The sequence below is a fragment of the Bos mutus genome, chromosome 19 (assembly GCF_027580195.1).
Source record: "Bos mutus isolate GX-2022 chromosome 19, NWIPB_WYAK_1.1, whole genome shotgun sequence".
Lineage (NCBI taxonomy): Eukaryota > Metazoa > Chordata > Mammalia > Artiodactyla > Bovidae > Bos > Bos mutus.
The window spans coordinates 31,352,310-31,358,936 of NC_091635.1; the positions used below are offsets into that span (position 1 = coordinate 31,352,310).

Sequence of the window (6,627 nt, forward strand, 5' to 3'; positions counted from 1 at the left end):
GACACATATTTTCATTTCTCTTAGTTAAACAGCTAGAAGTGAAACTGCTGGATCATAGGTGGCTTTTATTTTAAGAAACTGCCAGATCTTTATCCAAAGTGGTTGTACCATTTTATAGCCTTACCAACAATGTCTGAGAGTTCTGACTGCTCCCCCTCTTTGTCAACATTTGATATTGTGGGTCTTTAATTTGTTATTTTGGTAGGTGTGTATTGGTGTCACTGAGGGTTTTATTTTGCATTTTCCTGATGATCAATGATGTTAAGCATTTTCATGTGCTCCTTGGCCATCTGTATATCTTCCTTTATTAAGTTTTTATTCAAATCTTTTGTCTATTTAAAAAATTGGGATTTTATTTTTTATTGGGTTGTAGGGATTCTTTACATATTCTGCAAGTCCTTTGTCAAATACATTTTGCAAATATTTTCTCACAGCTTAAGTCTTGTCTAGGCTCCCCTGGTGGCTCAGCTGGTAAAGAACCCACCAGCAGTGTGGGAGACCCAGGTTTGATCCCTGGTTTGGGAAGATCCCCTGGAGAAAGCAATGACTACCTTCATGGCATTCACTTCATGGCAAATAGATGGGGAAACAGTGGAAACAATGACAGACTTTATTTTAGGGGGCTCCAAAATCACTGCAGATGGTGACTGCAGCAATGAAATTAAAAGACACTTGCTCCTTGGAGGAAAAGCTATGACCAACCTAGACAGCATAATAAAAACCAGAGACAGTACTTTGTCAATGTCCATGTTGTCAAAGCTATGGTTTTTCCAGTGGTCATGTACGGATGTGAGAGTTGGACTGTGAAGAAAGCTGAGCGCCGAAGAATTGATGCTTTTGAACTGTGGCATTGGAGAAGACTCTTGAGAGTCCCTTGGACTGCAAGGAGGTCCAACCAGTCCATGTGGGGGAGATCAGTCCTGGGTGTTCATTGGAAGGACTGATGCTGAACCTGAAACTCCAGTACTTTGGCCACCTGATGAGAAGAACTGATTCATTGGAAAATACCCTGATGCTGGGAAAGATTGAAGGCAGGAGGAAAAGGGGACGACAGAAGATGAGATGGTTGGATGGCATCACCGACTCAATGGACATGAGTTTGAGTAAGCTCTGGGAGTTGGTAATGGACAGGGAGGTCTGGCGTGCTGCAGTTCATGGGGTTGAAAAGAGTTAGGCATGACTGAATGACTGAACTGACGGAAGTCTTGTCTATACTACACCAAATGGTGTATTTTGATGAGCAGATTTCACTTTTGCGAAGTCTAATTCTTCAAACTTTTAAAAAGTAGTCATTTCATGCTCACTTTGGTAGCACATATACTAAAATTGAAATGATAATGAGCTTAGCATGGCCCCTGAGCAAGGATGACATGCAAATTCGTGAAGGGTTCCATAACTTAAAAAAAAGTTATTTCTCTCTATGATCTTTTTAAAGATACCTTTGCCTACCTCCAAGTCTCAAAGACATTCTCCTATATTTTCTTCTAGAATTTTAACTTTTGATTGAAGTCTATGATTCATTACAAATCAAGTTTTGTGAATGGTGTGATGGAGGGAATAATTAATTTTTTTATATTAATTTTCAGTTGTTCTAAAATGAACCATTAAAAAGACTTTCCTTTTCCCTTTGGATTGCTTTGGTGACTTTATAAAAAAAATCAAATGTCTGTTTAATTGTGAGTCTATTTCTGTTTTCTTTTCTATTCCATTGTCATTTACCTTATGATAATGCTGCAATATTCAATTACTGTAGTCTTGTAATTCATAATGACAGGTAGGCAAATTCTCCACTTTGTTCTTCCTTTAAGATGCTTTAGAGATCCTAGGTCCTTTGCATTTCCATAACAATTTTAGAATCAACATGTCAATTTTTAGGAAAGAATCTGCTGGGATTATGATTGAGATTGAATTGCATCTAAAAATCATTTTGGAGGAAACTGGCATCTCAACAATATCGAGTCTTCCAATCCATGAATATAGCACTCCATTTCTTTAGGACTTCTAGAATTTCTTTCAGCAATATGTTGGTTTTTTTTTTTCCTCAGCCATATTTTATAGACTTCAGTGCTGAGGTCTTACACATAATTTGTGAAATTTTTCCCAAAGTAGTTAATGTTGTTTTAAAAAATTCTATTGCAAGGATTTCCCTGGTGGTCCAGTGATTGGGACTCTGCTTCCACTGTAGCGAGCCAGGGTTTGATCCCTGGTTGGGGAACTAAGATCAAAAGGTTAAGGTCGTATGAGGTTAGTCATCCTAAAGAGATACAGCAGCTTGCTGAAGAAGGCATGGTGGAGAGGTAGAAAGACCCAGGTTCCTGATAGATAATATTGTTAAGCTACTGAATTTACTAGCCTAGAACTGTCCTAACTCTGAATTTGTCTTTATATAAGATAATATATTGCCTGTATTTTAGGGGGGAAAAAAAAAGGTTATGAACACAGCCAAAAAAAAAAAAAAGTTACTGCAAATGGAAAATTTTCAAATTTCATTTTCCATTGTTGGCAGCAGAGCTGAGTGCCAGAACAGTGACAGAAAAGACAACCCACAGGAGATCCTAGGTGTGGGAAATGGGGGTAGGGCGGTGCTCTTTATTTACAGGGAATTGCAGAGGGTCTGAGAGGGTCAAGAATGCCGTGGCCATGTAATGGGAGGAAAAGAGGCACAACATAGTTTGGAAGACTGATTTCCTTTCTCGGTCCTGTTCCTGAGAAGGGACGTCCTTCCTTAATACCCTCCTGGGAAGGGAAGGCAGGGCAGTGCCAAGCATCCTTGAGAAATTGCTCTTGTGTTCTCCTCCCCAACATCATTCAACTAGCCCTCTAGTGGGGCTGCTGCCTCTATGGTCTGGGCTGAGCGTGGCCCTTTGTGGACAGGTAAGCTGGCCTTGGTGGTACAAGTGGCATATTCTGCCCTCTCTATGAGAAAATGGGTCTTTCACTGGCCCAGCTGGCAGGGAGGAGAGAGGCTGAAACACCTGGGATTTAATCTGCTCAAAATTGCCAACCTTCTGGGCTGGCTTTCCCAGGGCAGCCCCCACCCTAACAGCTTCTCTCGCCCCATTTCTTAATGTTGCCCCACCCAATTATAGAGTCAGCTGCCCACACCTCTCACAAGGGCCAAACCTTCCAACTCGTGCCCTGAGGAAAGATTTCAAAGATTTTTTTTTTTTCCAAGGAAAAAACTGGACAAGCCCAAGCTCCACCCATCCTGGGTCTTGTCCTTGTTTTATGGGGAAGGGTTTGGGAAGGACAGGAGGCACAGGAGCTGCCCAGTTGCTGGGCAAAATGGCTGTGGGTGGGGGACAGTGGCAGTGCCAAGGAGGGGAGCCATCACCCCTCTGTACTCCCCACAGTGCTCCCAACTCCCCTTCAAAGGGAGGTATACTTCTTTTAAGGGCTTCCCTGATAGCTCAGTTGGTAAAGAATCCGCCTGCAATGCAGGACACCCCGGTTTGATTCCTGGGTCAGGAAGATCCGCTGGAGAAGGATTAGGCTACCCACTCCAAAATTCTTGGGCTTCCCTTGTGGCTCAGCTGGTAAAGAATCTGCCTGCAATGTGGGAGACCTGGCTTCGATCCCTGGATTGGGAAGATCCCCTGGAGAAGGGAAAGGCTACCCACTCCAGTATTCTGGTCTAGAGAATTCCATGGACTTTATAGTCCATAGGGTCCCAAAGAATTGGACACGACTGAGCGACTTTCACTTTCAAGACAGTGCTAGGGGTTCACTGGTGCCTCAGTGGTAAAGAATCTGCCTGCCAATGTAGGAGAGTCAGGTTTGATCCCTGGGTCAGGAAGATCCCCTGGAGAAGAAAGTGACAACCACTCCAGTGTTCTTGCTGGGAAATCCCACAGAGGGAGGAGCCTGACGGGCTACAGTCCATGGGGTTGAAAAGAACTGGACACTACTTATTGACTAAACAACAGCAAATTGCTGTAACAAGTAACCCCCACCCCATCCCCACAAATGCAGCGTGTTTCCATCTCACTTGTGTATAGTTCATAGCATTTGGTTTGTAGGTTCTTCCACACAGGAGTTTAGCAACCAGGATTTTTGCATTTTGAGGCTTTACCATCCCCTGGCCTGTCATCCTTGGCACCCCTTTGGTGGGAGGGGAAGAAACCCCACAAAATGTGTGACCATATCTCAAAAGCCTTGGCACATGTGGTACACATACTTCTGCTCACAGTCTATTGGAAGAAATCTGTCTGGAGCCGCACTGAGATGCAAGGGAGCCTGGGAAATGTGGTCCCTGGCTCTGCAACTGTTTCCCAGTGACAGCATGACACTGAAAGGGAGAGCCTGGATTTTGCTGGCCCTGCCACTGAGTCCTACTGCATTTATAAAATCTATTTATTCAGGGCTGTGCCAGGTCTTAGATGAGGCTCGCAGGACCTTTGATCTTCATTGGGCACTCATGTTCTTTAGTTGGGATCTTGAGTCTCGGCAAGTGAATTCTTATTTGCAGCTTGTGGGCTCTAGTTCTCTGACCAAGGATCGAATCAGGGCCCCCTGCATTGGGAGTGCAGAGTCTTAGCCACTGGACCATCAGAGAAATCCCTGAGTCCCATTACCTTGTCCCACCAGTCTTTCTTTTTAAACTGTAGAGGGCTGTTTGTATGTGAAGGGTTATTCCCCACCCCATCCCCAACTTGGGCTCCTCATGCCTTCCTCTGTCTCCAACGTCACTTTCCACCTCACTCAGCCACCTCAAGTTCCTCTCCTTCTAAGACACTTGCCTAAATCTGACCTCCTCCACAAAGCTTTTTAGGGACTTTAATACCCATGCTGAAGTCTTCCAATCTCTGAGGCTCTCATTTGCTGTAAACTTGAGCCAGAATAATTGGGGGGACATCTCCCCCTTTCTTACCTGGTCTTAACGTTTGGAATTCCTTTAAATGAAGACCAAGACTTTCTGCCCACAACCAACACTGAGGCTTCGGATATGTGTACCCCGGGAGAGGGGGCAGAAGAGGGGGCATCATGTCCTCCAGTCCTTATAGGTTCTTCAAGAGGGTAAGAAGGAGAGCAAGGGGCTCCACTCAGCCCTCCTGGGTCCTGAGAAGGGGACCAGCTAGAGAAAGGGAGACACCAGGCCTGATGCAAGCTTTGATGGTGTCTCAGCTGTATTTTTCTTTTTGAAGATATATTTTTTTGATGTGAACCATTTTATAAGTCCTAATTGAATTTGTTACATATTGTTTCTGTTTTATGTTTTAATTTTTTTGGCCACTAGGCATGCGGTGTTTTAGCTCCTCGACAAGGGATTGAACCTGCACTCCTGGTGTTGGAAAGCGAAGTCGTAACCACTGGACTGCCAAGGAAGTCTCCTCAGCTATGTTTTTCAATTATCATATATTGAGGATCTTCCAATTTATAAACAAAATGAGACTAATTAAATAGCCATTTATTTATTTATTTATTTAGGCTGCACTCTGCGGCTTGCAGGATCTCAGTTCCCTGACGGGTGGTGGAATGAGGGCCCATGACCTTGAAAGCGCTGAGCTGTAACCACTGGACCACCAGGGGATTCCCCCAAGTACTGCCATTTATTAGTGCTTACCATGTGCCAGGCATAGCAAAGCACTATGCATCGTCAGTTGATCTTCCCAACAATCTAATGAACTAAGGACTCTTATTTTGTCCCCATTTTGCAGGCAAGGAAAGCAAAATTCAGAGAAATGAACTTTTCCCAGGTCACATGTTGCTGTTCAGTCACTGAGTTGTGTCTGACTCTGCGACCCCATAGACTGCAGCACGCCAGGCTTCCCTAACCTTCTGTATCTCCCAGGGTTTGCTTTAAACTCATGTCCATTGAGCCAGTGATGCCACCTCATCCTCTGCCACCCACTTCTCCTCCTGCCCTCAATCTTTCCCAGCGTCAGGGTCTTTTCCAATGAGTTGGCTTTTCACATTAAGTGGCCAAAGTGCTAGAGCTTCAGCTTTAGCATCAGTCCTTCCAATGAATATTCAGGGTTGATTTCCTTTAGGATTGAGTGGTTTGATCTCCTTGTATCCAAGGGACTCTCAAGAGTCTTCTCCAGCATCACAGTTCGAAAGCATCAACTTTTTGGTGCTCAGCCTTCTTTAAGGTCCAACTCTCAACATCCATACATGACTACTAGAAAAACCATAGCTTTGACTATATGGACCTTTGTCAGCAAAGTGATATCTCTGCTTTTTAATATTCTGTCTAGGTTTGTCATAGCCAGGTCCCATAGCTAGTGAATAGAAGAGTAGGGCTGAAGCCTAGGTAAACAACTTCACAGTCTGTGAATTCCCTTATGCCTCTGTCTCCTGGGACACCTGTGTGGCAGAGGTGCTTCAGGCAAACCAAATAGCCATGTGCTCCCCCTCACTTCCCAGCCTTCCTAGCGGCAGGCTGGGCCATGTGACTAACTCTGATCAATGGGTTATGAATGGAAGTGAGGTGTGTCATATCTGGACCAAGGCATTTAGGGTTGGTGTCTGACCCTTCTATTCTCTCTTTTCCTTTAGTGATGACTACAGCAGCCATGGCTTGAAGTGGAGGAGCCACTAGGAGGAAGAAGACTGGGTGTCTGGTCATTATACTAAAGACAGCTGGCCTGGAGAGCTGTCCCACCTGCAGCACCTCTGTGTGAATGG

At 44.5% G+C, this 6,627-nt stretch overlaps 1 non-coding gene across 1 annotated transcript; it reads left to right on the forward strand.

Moving 5' to 3' along the window:
- The first annotated feature begins 1,296 nt into the window (after positions 1 to 1,296).
- Positions 1,297 to 1,400, forward strand: LOC138983975 (U6 spliceosomal RNA). The gene has a single exon (XR_011461338.1). It is a non-coding gene; the product is annotated as a U6 spliceosomal RNA (small nuclear RNA).
- The last annotated feature ends 5,227 nt before the right edge of the window (positions 1,401 to 6,627 follow it).